The sequence below is a fragment of the Hipposideros armiger genome, unplaced genomic scaffold, assembly GCF_001890085.2.
Source record: "Hipposideros armiger isolate ML-2016 unplaced genomic scaffold, ASM189008v1 scaffold_256, whole genome shotgun sequence".
NCBI lineage: Eukaryota > Metazoa > Chordata > Mammalia > Chiroptera > Hipposideridae > Hipposideros > Hipposideros armiger.
In genome coordinates, this window is record NW_017731606.1 from 567317 (window position 1) to 580813 (window position 13497).

The 13497-nt window shown below is 43.4% G+C and overlaps 1 pseudogene; it reads right to left on the minus strand.

The window, feature by feature from the left end:
• Positions 1–3594: 3594 nt before the first annotated feature.
• LOC109390115 (centromere protein K pseudogene) lies at positions 3595–4358 on the minus strand (annotated as a pseudogene).
• Between the last annotated feature and the right edge of the window lie 9139 nt (positions 4359–13497).

Sequence of the window (13497 nt, forward strand, 5' to 3'; positions counted from 1 at the left end):
CAAAAGGAGAGAGGAGAGAAGCAAGGCTGTGGCCAAAATGGTAGGAGGCAATTGCTTTTCTGAATGATTTTACAAGCAGCCTTGAAAGCAGGGTGACTTCCTGCTCTGGGCGGATGAATTCCTGTTTTCTCCAGATTCATGTGTGAAGTGAAAAGCCAAGACGAGTACCAAGCAGAAAATAAAATCTCTCATGGGGACACCTGTCCTCCCACGGGGCTTGGTTTAGCCTCAGTCCCTGAAGAGCCATCTTGAAGTCCAGAATGGCCAGTGCCTTCCCCATGGCAGCTACGGCCAGGAGTGTGAATAGGGATATGACCAGGTTGGGAGTCTTGATATCTAGCCTCCTTGAAATGAAGGCTCTAATCGCTCTGGCAGGATACAAATCAGGTTGGCATGCCCCTCCTCAATTAGCAGCTTACCTAATTATAAGACACAAACTACAAGTTTCTGCTCACTGCAGGAATGCAATCATGGGGTTCCTTGTGGAAGCCATTTGACTTCTGGAACAATTTCTACTAGTGAGCCATGGAGGAATAAAATAGGGGTCCAATTTATATGCAGAAAACATGAATTTCTCAAAGTAAGAGAATAGGTTTAAAAGTAGAATGGAGGTAATGCTGAAAAGGCTGTTGCAGTCATCGGGAGGGGAAATGCACTCGGGCAAGGCAGTGGAGACAGGGAGATGATTCTATACAGAAGGAGAGATACCCGATATGTAGAACTGGAGGTGGGTGAGAGAGCAAGGGGAACAGGAGGGAGAGAAAGGGGTCTAGTCTGTATTCTGAAGCAGCTATATAAATAGCTAGGGCAAACTTTCTGATAGATGCACTTGGTTAGCACGGTTCCCAGCCTGACCTTGGTTTGTGTGTGTGCATACACATGCATACACACACACACACACTCACGCACACATGCCTGCACATGCACACACACACACTAACACTGAGCCCAGCTCCACCTCCCTTTATTGACATGACTGTGCTATAGGAGCCTCCCCTTTGGAAAGCTCAACCAAACTAAATCAAAGACCCTCTCTGTAGTCACAGCTTCTTCCATTTCTCACTGTAATGACAAATTGTGCCCCTTTGCTCCTGGTGCCAAAGAGCCACTCCTGGGCCAACAAAGCAGATAGTGTGGCCAAAAGACAGGAGATAAAAGAAGTTCAAGTGTAGTACTTATCCAGTGTGCTAAGAAAGGGCAATTCTCATATCCTTACTAAAATTCAGAGTCGACACACAGAGACATAAACAGAGAGTCACAAGTACATGTAGCAGTATACAAAGACACTCCAACATGAGAAAGAGAGAGAGAGAGAGAGAGAGAGAGAGAGAGAGAGAGAGAGAGAGAGAGAGAGAGAGAAAGGAGAGAAGGAGGGAAGGAGGGAGGGAGAGAGAAAGAGAGAGAGGCTTTTTCACTCATAGACACACACAAACACAGCAAAAACATAAAATTGCGCCCACAAACCCATCACACAATAAACAGGTACTGAAGACACATAAACATATTCACTCACAAGAGTTTTGAAATGATTATTCAGAAAATTAAAGCAAAAGATAATTTAGTGTCTGTTATCTGGATTTTTTTTTTAGAAAAACTGAATTGCTTCATTGAAATATCTACCTATAATTCTGAACCCTCCCCAGCTATAAAACACCTTATATTTGCATGGCGCGTTTTCCTTGTCAAAGAAAATCCACAAATATTATCTCCTTAACACCTCACAGGGCTTTTTTGTTTGTATGTTTTTTGTAATTTCCAAATGGATTTTGTGCTAGATACTGACTGTTAGCACTCACAGCTATCCCAGCCCTTCTGAGCTCTTCTCGTAGCAACTGGAAACCAAAAGACTACATTTCCCATATTCCCATGCCAGCAGGGTTCTGGTTTTGATTCCACCAATAGGAGACATTCCCATGAGATTTGGCAGGTAGAAGAGAAACAGAAGCCATTATTGCACCCCAGACATTGGCCGGCACACGAGCTTCTTCAGCAGATGCAGGCAGAAGTTTTGCAGTGGTTTCCATACATTCCTCTGTGAGACACCCACCTCAGTGCTTCAGGCAGCTGATCATTGGTGGCGGGGAGAAGGTGGGGGTTGGTAATTTTTATAACGAATGTAAAGCTATGATTTTAAAGATTTAAGCAAAAAGTGAGACCATGTTACTGAAGCAGTTCAAAGAATTGAAGATAAAGAACTAAGAAGTTTCAGGAGTCACAGGTGCTGTTGTGGGCTGAAGTTCCCAGGAAGTGGTCTAGTAGATGGATATTAACAGGGAGGAAGTTTGTTAAGGAGGGCTGTGGAAGAGAGAGTAGGACTAGTCAGAGGGAGAACTTGAGCGTGAACCTGCCATACTTGACAGAAGCTCTAGTCACCCCAGAGGGAGTTGTGAAGGTGGGGTGACCCTTCAGGGCTGGGCTGAGCATGCCAAGCCTTTATCCCTTATCGGTTGTCCTTAGTTGAGGCAAGGAGGCCAGACATTGATAACCTGCAAGGCAGCTGTCTTCAGCTGAGGTCCCTGCAGGAGACGGGCAGCTCAGGGCCTTCAACCAACAGCTCCCAATGGTCCTTCATTCCTGTTATGGACTGGAAGTGTGTATTTCCCCTGCAAAATGTATATGCTGAAGCCCTAACCCCTACTGTGACTGTATTTGTAGGTATGGCCTGTGAGGAGGTCGTTAAGGTTAAGTGAGGTCATAAGAGTGGGGCTGTAACCCAATAGGGCTGATGCCTACTATGAAGAGGAAAAGACACCGGAGTTCCTCTGTCTTCCATGTGAGGATGCAGGAGAAGGCAGCCGTCTGCAAGCCAAGGAGAGAGTCTTCACCAGAACCCGACTATGCTGGCATCTTTTTTTTTTTTGATAAGAGAATTTTATTTAAAGAAAAGTCACAAAGATTAACAAAATTCTATGAACACAATTTCGTTAGTAATAATTAACAGAATCATGAGCAGTTTAATATATAGCACTTGTTATGTGATACTCATTAAAATATAGTTTTCTACTTATATCCATTACCTTTTTTAATATTTCAATTTTTAACAAATTTAAAAATAAGGCAGTATACATGGAACAGATTTACTAAATACTTTTAAATTATGCTTTCTTTTACATCAGATAGTAAGTCAATTTTAAATCCATCTGCAAATTAAATGGCCTTTCCATTTTAATTCCTAAATTTAAAGGAGGCAAGCACCTAATAGAAGGCAAAAATGTACAAAAGAAACTGTCATGAAGTTTAAAAGAAAAATATTACATTAGCAGTAGCATAAATTGACAAAGAATTTTTCAAAAAATATTGCAAAAGTAAGGTACATTTAATGTTTTATAATGATTAAGTCTAGAATACTTTTACATGTATCATCGTCCATTCAGTTTAAAACACCAAAGTACTGACCAGAATATGAAAGGACCATTTTTAAATGAATAGTAGATGGCAGCATGTGTCACTTTAAGGATTAATGGTGGGCTATGTGCTTTTTATGTGCTTTAATTTGCAAATAATGTTCTTTATCCAAGTAATATTCAGTGTTTCCATTATTCTTGGTTCATAATCCAAGATTCTTTTAGTACTGTGTGAAAAAGAGACCATGTTTTACTGACGGAAAGCTTCTAATCTTATCCAGGTTGGATCTGCAGGATGTCTCAAGGCAATTCCATTACGCATGAGCAGCTCAGCATAACGTGGCCAAAAAGAATCACTCTAATATTTCATGCAGTGTTATCAGCTGTGCAATTGATTCTTGAATATTTTTCTTTTTCCTTCTAACATTTCTATCAGGCAGAGGAAAGTGGTCTTCTAGGAACTCACTTAAGGTAATCAATCATTTCTCCTTACATTATTTTGTACCATGCCATTTAGTTTTCAGCACATTAAAGATTCTTGATTCAGAAACTGTCACAATGTGATGTTTCAATTCACTGTGTAGTACAATAGGAGATTCCACTATCTGTTGCTGTTCCTCCAACCATTGTTGCTCCCTTTCCAAGTCTTCCTTTAACTTTTCATTCTTTGACTGAATAGTAGATAGTACCAATTCAAGATCATGTCTCAATTTTTGGAACTCTTCCTTTCCTGATGTTACCAGAACTTCTTCATTCAGTGGAATTATTTCAGGAGTTTCTTTCTGCCATTGACTGAGTTCAGCAGTTAAACAAAATCACTTCCATAATTAATAATGACAGCTGAGCATTTGAATCAGTGATTGTCTCTGTTCCAACAAGCGATAGTTTATTCTGATATTCTTCCATATCTTTCCAAATTTCTTCACATTTTTAAATACATTCTTCTTTAGCATCTGTAACATCTTCTATATCTGTAGTACTATCTGGATCTAGATCTTCCTGGCTCACTGACATGTGTCTTGTGATTTTCTTAGCATTTTAGGGAAAATGCTACAGAGTCCCAGACTTCAAGTCTCCCCAGCCTAGCATAGACAAGCCTTCTGGCCCCAGGACCCATGGGCACGTTGCTTGCTGATTGGACCCACCACAGCCAATATGCTGGCATCTTGATCTTGGACTTTTCAGTCTCCAAAACTGTGAGAAAATTAATTCTGTTGTCTAAGCCACCCAATCTATGGGTTTGTTGTTGTTGTTGTTGTTGTTTTAATTGCAAATCTAGCTGACTAATACAATCCCTGAAGGAGAATGTGGGCAGTGCAAGACAGGGTCTTGGTCCTCCTGGGCCAACCCTGAAGCCAGATGAATGAGCTACTACTATGATTGAACTTACCTTTGGCCAAATAGGCCACATTATCAAAAGGAGAGGTGAGGGGGGAGATGCTGAGCAGAAAAAAGAAATGAGATATGACACCCTATATTTTACCCATTATTTGCTCAGTCAATTCCTAGTAATTCAGCAATGTGATGTTAAGCAAGTCATTTCCCCTCTCTGAGCTTTGCTCTCCTCATCTGTCCACTGGAGATGGCAGTGTTTGTAGTGAGAATAAAGGAGGTAATGTATGTGGTAGGTCTACCTAGAAGAGGGCTAGCACACAGTACATGTCCAATAAAAAATAGCTTTCATCACTTTTATTTTCTGGATACTGCTATAAGAAAATTTAATTTTGCATCTCTAACTTCTGAGCCAATATGAAAACATGGAGGAAAAGCAAAATCTCATTGAGGGCAATTAGATTTGTCCCAGGTCCCAAAACTTACAAAGTTATCTGGAATATGCATTTTTCAGATAAGGAAACAAGCCCCAAGATATGAATAACTGGCCCAAGATCCCACAAAGAAGAGGTGGGGCTGGGGTCAAGAACCCTGAACTCTAACAACATGCCCCAGTGCCCCCAGCTGCCCCTGCACCCCACCCTGCCATTGTCTCCACTTACACCCTCAGCCAGGCTCCTAACTCGTCTCAGCCCAGGCTTGCAGCCTCTTTTCTCCCAGACACACAACCTGTATGGTCAAGCCCAGGGCTCTCAGTGAGCATTGCTGGGATGGAATAGAAACCCAATGGGATATCTGGAAAGCAAGTGGGATATACGGAAGTAATCAAGTTCCAACAGCTTCTTCATTTGGCACCCAGTGGGGTAGCACGGATTCCACTCATCTCTCTTTCTTAAGAATCAATAAAAAGTTAGTGATGCATTTAGCAGAGATCATATAAATGAAATTGGGTTCCTTTTTTAACCTTTTATGGGACTGATACTTTGGTCATATTCCTAAAAGTCACTCGGGGTCAATGGGACCAATCATCTGGTAATTCATTGCAAATTTTTTAAACTGGGTTTTGATGTACTGAGAATAAAGAAAAGTATTTGATTGGCCAAGGGAGGTACAAGCAACACAGAAAAGTAGCATCTTTGGCTGAGCTTTACAGGATGGACGACAAAGTAGGAATGGGCATCCCAGACAGGAAGAATCAGTGCGAGCAAGACCTGGAAGTAGGAAAGAAAAGATGTGTTTGGCAATGGCAGGATCACAGGGGAGTTGGGAGATCCTTTTGGTGAGCATCAGAATTGGCTGGGGTCAGGATAAGGCTGGTCACAACAGCCCCAGCACAGCCCACAGGCTAAGGCAGTGCAAGTGAGGCTGCAGAGGCAGGTCAGAGGTTACCATCCCAATATCACAAAGCAATAAACTGAGGGTCCTACTGGGTAACTGGCTTATCCAGGCCCTGGGCACTTTCTGTTCCTAGTACAGCTCTCAGAAGCTCAAACCTGCCTTCAGCTGCCAAAGGAATCAAAGAATCTAGAGTCTGCAGGCTGGGCTGTAAACACACATTGAGGAACACTGTGGAGAGAGAATGCAGGCCAACTGCTCTGATGGGGACTCTCAATAAGTAATAACAGACTTTGGCTGCCTTAAAACAATCTTTCACAACTATTAAAAATTGTGCCTCGGGAAGCTGCAGCTGAACTAATAGCACTGCCCAGATTATGTCCTTCTTCACATGGCCTCAGGCCTTTCTGGGTCTCTGAGCCTCATTAATATTATGTAGGGTTTAACTGGCTGGTCTCTAAGGTTCCATGGCTCTAACATCACAGGATTCATGAGGAATTTGTAAGACCTTCAACACTGATGTTGGCATAATAACACCAGGCCATTCGCATCTCTAGTCTCCAATCTACAAAAATCAATGCCAAATAGGAAATTGCAGCAATAATTTATTCTGCATTTTCCTGCCACAGGATTTGCTTTACATACATTGCTACACAAACTTTAATAAAACATTAGGCAGACAAAAAATAAAAATAAAAGGTTTCTGTCAGCTTCCTCAGTCCCTTGACACATGCTCCCCTTTCTGCCAGACAACCCCTGAAGAGGGGACCTCCTTAGGACCACAGCTCTGATCAAGAATAATTGCAGAGAGTCAGGCAGGAGGTTGGTTACAAAAACAACCAAGACTGCAAAATAAAAAGGAATGACATAAAATAAAATAAAACAATATAAAATGAAATAATTAAATGACCACGCTACATTAATGTCAGAGCCCTCTGCCCAACGCCCACCCTTGGTCTGAATATCCAAAAGAGAAGGGAGACATATTGGAGTATCTGCCCGCCCTGTTGACTTGGCCTGCCCAGAGCCTGGGGCAACAGGGGTCACCCTGGCAAAACAGTAAGAAGAACTGGGGTCTGCATTAACCATAGTCAATGCTGGTGCCTGCTCTGCTGGCCTTGGCTCTGGGGGCTCAAGTGAGCACTGAGCTAACACTGCATTTTGCAACCGCCATTATCATTTCACATCGAAGAAAAGCAAACCTCCACTCGTTTCCTATTACATCAATCTCTGCAGTAGCACATAGGACCAGAAATAGCTAGAAACACAGTGATGAAAACTCGGTAATTTCAAGGCTAAATTTTAATCCCCTGAAGCAAGCAAGAAGGCCTGAGAGCTTTGGGTGAGTGGTGTGTCTGCTCTGAAACAAGGAAAGGACCAGTGTGGAGCTTTGCAGGCCTTGAACTGGCATGGGAAGCAGAAATAGTTTAGCAGAATATGCAGAATCAGGACAAGGCAGGCGACAGAGGAACTGGATGGTGCTTAAGCTGCTTGTGTCGAAAGAGGTCAGTGTCACCCTGGGGAGCCTGGGTTAGCAGTTAGCACACAGGCCTCTCTGAAATGGAGCCTCGTGTTGAATGTGGCTGATATAAGAACAGTTGTGATTAGGTTAACATTTGAGTAAATGAAATGCTCACTTCTTTTTTATTTTTTTTAAACAAGTTTTTTATTTGGGGATAAATTTACATTTACATAAAAGTTATAAAGATACTATAGAGTTTCTGTATATATGTTAACATCTTACATAAACATGGTACATTTGTCAAAACTAAGGAATTACTAATGATACATTACTATTAACTAAAGTCCAGATTTTATTTGTATTTTGCCAGTTTTTCCACTAGAGTTTGTTTTCCATTCCAGGGTCAAATGCAGGGTACCACATTGCAATTTGCAATTAGTCATCATGTCCCCTAGTCTCTTCTGGTCTATGACAGTTTCTCAGTCTTTTCTTAGCTTTCATGACCTTGAGAGTCTTGAAGAATATTGTTCAGTTATTTTGTAGAAGGTCAGAGATTTAAATTCACTAACTTCAGCAACACCTCCTCTTCCTTTCTCTCCAGTGTGGAAGGGAGAACAATGTAGATGCAAAAGGCTACACTGCAGAATGTCCTGACCCCTCTTTATTCCAAGCCAGGTCCCTGTGTGTCCTGCAGATCAGAGAACAGGACATACCAGGCTCCATCGGCTTGAGGCGGTTCACAATTCCTGAGGTTTTCCAGGTGGTTCTTCCAACCAGGAGACTAATCTTTGTCCTCCGTGGGCTGCACCCTAATATAAGTCTTCCCATGCCTATCACATACCCCTTTTTTCATTCATTGAAATTTTAGAAATTTTGCAGGTTCTTACGTTTCAGGCTCTAAAGGTCAAGAATGGGCTCACTTCTTAATTAATCTGTTTGTTGCCTTTAAAAATTCCTAAATAAAGGGTGCTCGTTGATACCTTGAAGGCAGATTGACTAAACTTTTAAGGCATAGGTGATGTGTACAGCAGCCGCCATGATGCTCAGCAGAGACAGATCAGGAAGCAGGTCCCCCTTTCTCCCACTCCCAGAGGAGAGAGAAATCCTCTTCTGGTTCAAGTACGTGAGCCTCCCCATACCCTTTAAATCCCTTCTCACTTAGTGAGAGGCAGACCCAAAATGAGCTCTCATGTGTTTTAACTACTAGTCCAGTGTTTTTTCCGCTGGGCTATGAAGAAGCAGAACTCAGAGCCTGGGCTCAGACACAAACACCAGCTATCTATCAAGAGAAAGCGGAACATCAAATACCAATAACTCCATTTCCTGTCTCATATCCACATTCCTCCCTTTTCCTCCTATTCTAGGGCATCACACATACAAACACACACACACACACACACACACACTCACACACACACTCACACACACACACACACACACACACATACACACATGTGCATATACACACAAGCCCTCCCACTGCTGGGCATCAGCACCCTGGTGTGGATTGTGGGGAAGATGTGAGAACAGAGCTGTTGGATTGACCCAGTTTGTAGGAAACAGAGAAGGAATGCAGAGGGTATGAAGCTTGGGACTTGTCCTGGCTGCAGGATGGCAGAGTAAGTACACACTTTGCCCTCCCCCACTGCCTCCCTACCCACCCATGCACACACCAGTTCCCTGCCAGTCCATATGGCTGTGAGTCCCACAACTGACCTTGCTTTTTACTACCCTGCCTCCTCTCTGATCTCATCCCATCACTACCCTCACCCCCACCCAGTTTCAGCCCTGGAGATGTTGCCTTTATACAAGGACTCTGGCACCAGAGCGTCACCTCCCCACTGTGAACCATGACTTATTTCATCCTGAAGACCCCAGGGTATCTAATAGCCCCTTCCAGCTTCAGCTGAAGACATCAACCCAAATCCCAGCACTTTGGCCCATGTCTCTGCAGGTCCTGCTGCCCCAGGCAGGGTGAAGTTACAGAAGGACACTCCCTCCATTCCAACCCTGCACCCAGGGAACTTGGAGGCTGTAGTCTGAATAGGCATTTCTCCAAAGAAGACATACATATGGCCAATGAGCACATGAGAAGATGCTCAACATCATTAGTCATTAGGGGAATGCACATCAGAACCACAAAGAGACACCATTTTGCATCCATTTGGATGACTACTATCAATAAAATGGGAAATAAGTGTTGGGGAGGATGTGGAGAAATTGAAACCTTCATGCATTGCTGGTGAGTACGTAAAATAGTGCAGCCACTATGGAAAACAGTTTGGCAGTTCCTCAAAAGGTTAAACATTGAGTTACCATGTGATCTAGCAATTCCACTCCTAGGTATGTACCAAAAAGAATTGAAAGCAAGGACTCAAAAAGATACCTGTATACCCATGTTCTCAGCAGCATTATTTACAATAGCCAAAAAGTAGAAACAACTTAAGTGTCCATTGACAGTTGAATAGAAAAACAAAATATGATATATACATACAATAAAATATTATTCAGCCCTAAAAAAAATAAAAGTCTGATACATGCTACAATATGGATGAACCTTGAAAACATTACGCTAAGTCAAAGATGCCTGTCACAAAGGGACAAATATTGTATGATTCCTCTCATATGAGGTACCTAGAATAGGCAAATTCAGACACAGAAGGGAGAATGGTGGTTATCAGGGGCTGTGGGTCTGAGGTATGGGAAGTTACGGCTTACTGGGCCTGTTTGGGATGATGAAAAAGTTCTGGAAATAGATAGCGGTGATGGTTACCCAACATTGTGAATATAGTTAATGCCACTGAATTGTACCCTTAAAAAGTATTAAAATCACAAATTTTATGTTATGTATACTTGGCCACAATAGAAAAGGAATAAAACAAAATTAATCAATGTACTTCACCATTTTAATGGAATATGGGGAAAACACAGACTCACTTCCTCTTAATGCTCCTGCACTGCAGGGTTTGAGGAGGATAAACATCTGAGGCCCCCTCTGCTCCCAAGGCTGAGACTTGAGCACCTGTGACAGTAAATGGGACCCTCTCCCAGGACTTCCCAGGACAGTGGGGAAAATTATTGCCAAGTCTTTGCTTTCATCTAAGTGGTGACCAGGCCCACACACAAGGGAGGCAGAGGCTTTCGGGATGTAGTGGGCAGAGCTCACTACACCTTTAAGTTCAGGCCTATAAACCTTCTCAAAGTTTCTCAGTGACGGGCATTTGGCCTCAGATTAACCAGAAAATTGCCAGTGTGTTGTGCTCAAGTCAAAGGAGCAAATCAAGTCCACTTGCTTGCCAAGGGGAGGTAGCGATTCATCCTGTAGGAGGCGCTCAGGCTTGGCATCAGATGGACTTGAGTTCAAGTCCTAACACTTACCAAGTACATGGCCGTGAACAGCTCACTGAACTTTTAGAGGACTCAGATTCTCTACTATAAAACAGAGACAGCAATGCCTGTGCAGTGTGTTTTAGTTTTTGTGTTCTGTATGTTAGGATGTTTTGACATCTTAAAAACTTTTCTGCCTGGGGACAGACTACCCCTGGGGCAAGCCAATTCTTAGAGATAACAAAGGACTCAGCTGCGGAAACGTCTTTGATATGCAAACTAAACAGTCCAGAGTCCTAGCTCTTCTGTGAGGCTGTACATCACAGGAGGCATATCCCTCTGCCTTAATCATTTTATGGCCAAGTAGAAGGCAAATAGGGAGCACCCTATAGCTTAGAGCCCTCTGCAATAATTCAAACTAGTCAATCCTAAACTGTTTCCTCTCCCTTACCTTTCTCACAGAAACTCCATTAAAGGCTTTGGCCTAATGGCTTTTTCCTCGCTCCTGTTTTCTGCCACCTGACAGAAACCTGGCTCTCGCCCTGTGACCCTGCATGGCTTATGGTGAACCTCTCCCTCTATAGGACGTGCAAGTATAGTAAGCTTTGTTTTCTTGTTCCTCTCCCATATCCCCTCTTGTGGCCACACCTGACTTTTCATCACCTACAAGAACACAGAACAACCTATCTTACAGGACTGATTAATGTCTAATAATTGAACACCTATTACCTGCCAGATACAGACCTCTCAACAACCCTGCAAAGTACATGCTATTGGCCCCCATTTTTTGATGAAGAAACGATGGCACAGACAATTAAAATAGTTTCATTATTCATTCATCAAATATATTTTAATGTCTTCCACAATTCTGGAAGGCCCTGAGGAAATAACAGTGAACCCAGGCAGTCTGTCCCCATCCCGCACTCATCCGAGCTGAGAAGACGAGCAATGAGCCAGTGATCTCTGTATGTTTCCTGAGTGTGAGGCTGAGAGCTCTGGGAGCAGAAGCGGGGAGGGTCTAGTCTGGAACATTAGGGACAGTGTCCCAGAGGCAGTAATAGGAAAGTCGAGGCCTGAAGGCCAAGAGGAATTAGCCAGTAGACAAAGAGAGGAAGGGGACACAGCAGGTCACTGATCTGGTACACAGGTAAAGATGGAATGAAGAGGCTTAGATACAACATGTGCTTAGCACCTAGCAGACACTCGTGAAGGGTATCTCTGCCCTCCACCAAATTATAGAGAGAGCAAAGACATGGTGTCTGGTCCCAGCTCTGTCATTCATTTGCTGACTGGCACTGGGCAAGTCACCTCCCCACTCTGAATCTCCAACTTTCACCTGTGAAGAATCAGGTTGGAATGTCTGACCTCTGAAGACAGGTCCACCTCACTCACTTATTCAGCCAGCATTTATCAAGCGCCTTTCATGTGCCACTCTCACAGAAGCTAGGACTACATCGTGGAGTAAAACAGGTAACAGCCCCTACCCTAATGGAGCTTACATTCTAGTAGAGGAAAGACCGGCGATAAACATAATACATAACAAATAAGCAAATATAAAAAAATACATAAAACGTATCTTTACAAAGTGCCAAGTATTCTGGAAGAAAAGAAAAGGTAGACTTGGGGATAGTTTTCATCTTAAGTAGGGTGATTATAGTAGGCTGCATTGAGGAGGTGTATTTGAGTGGTGAAGACTTGAGGGAGGTGAGATTTTAAGCCATAGATATCTGGGCAAGGGGCAATAGCAAAGGCTCTAAGCAGGGGGTGCCCGCCATGTTAGAGAAACAGGGAGGAGGCCAGCGTGTCTATATCAGAGTGAGAAAGGGAATAACAACAGAAATGAGATCAGAGAGGGCAGGGCGGTGGCCAGGCAGGCCACAAAGGGCCTGGCAACCCCTGTAAGTTTTCTAGGGGCCCCAAGGCTCCCAGCCACTGTCAGCCCCTTTGATTTATTTGGGCCCTGGCTGGAACTGCAAGGCAGTGATCCCAGCCCAGCCTGTTTGGCTAGATGGGGTCTGTGGCGCTGTCTCAGAAAGGGTTGTTTTGTATCTTGGTGCTGAACTTGGCAGCTTAGACTCAGGCGTGCAGTGCGGCCCTCACACAGACAGGCCATGTGCCCAGGGCCTCTCCTGCCCTGTCCCATCTCTCAGCAGGGCTCACTCTCTCCCTCTAGCTCAGCTTATCTCCTCAGGGCTGGGCACGAAGAATAGAAGAAGGAAGGCACTGGCTGTGTTCTGCGTTGTTGATTTTTTTTTTCCCCAGCCAACGCCATAACTGTTCATTGACCTTTATGCTCACTCCATCATGTGGAAACCCATTTCAGCTCCCAATTACTCTCTGTGCCTCTGAAAAGTTAAAAATCACTTACACTTCTAACTGAACAATAATTATCTTGGCAGTACAAGGCCAACTAGGCCCCTTACCTCCTCTTTCCAACTCAGAAAAAAAAAGGAATCAATGTAAGAAAGTCATTTATTCTCCATTTTACAGGCCGTACACCAAATAGTTTGTGAAGGCCTTTCAAAAGCCACTCTCTTCACTCAGAAGGTTGTTTTGTCTTTTCCTCAGCCATTGATTTTTGCATCTCGTTAGGATTACTCTAATCTCCTAAGAAATTAATAACACATTTGTCAAAGTCTATGAGCTGCAGCTCAGCCAGCCAGCTGGGCTCACCTGGGTAGCTGGGTAGCCAGTCGG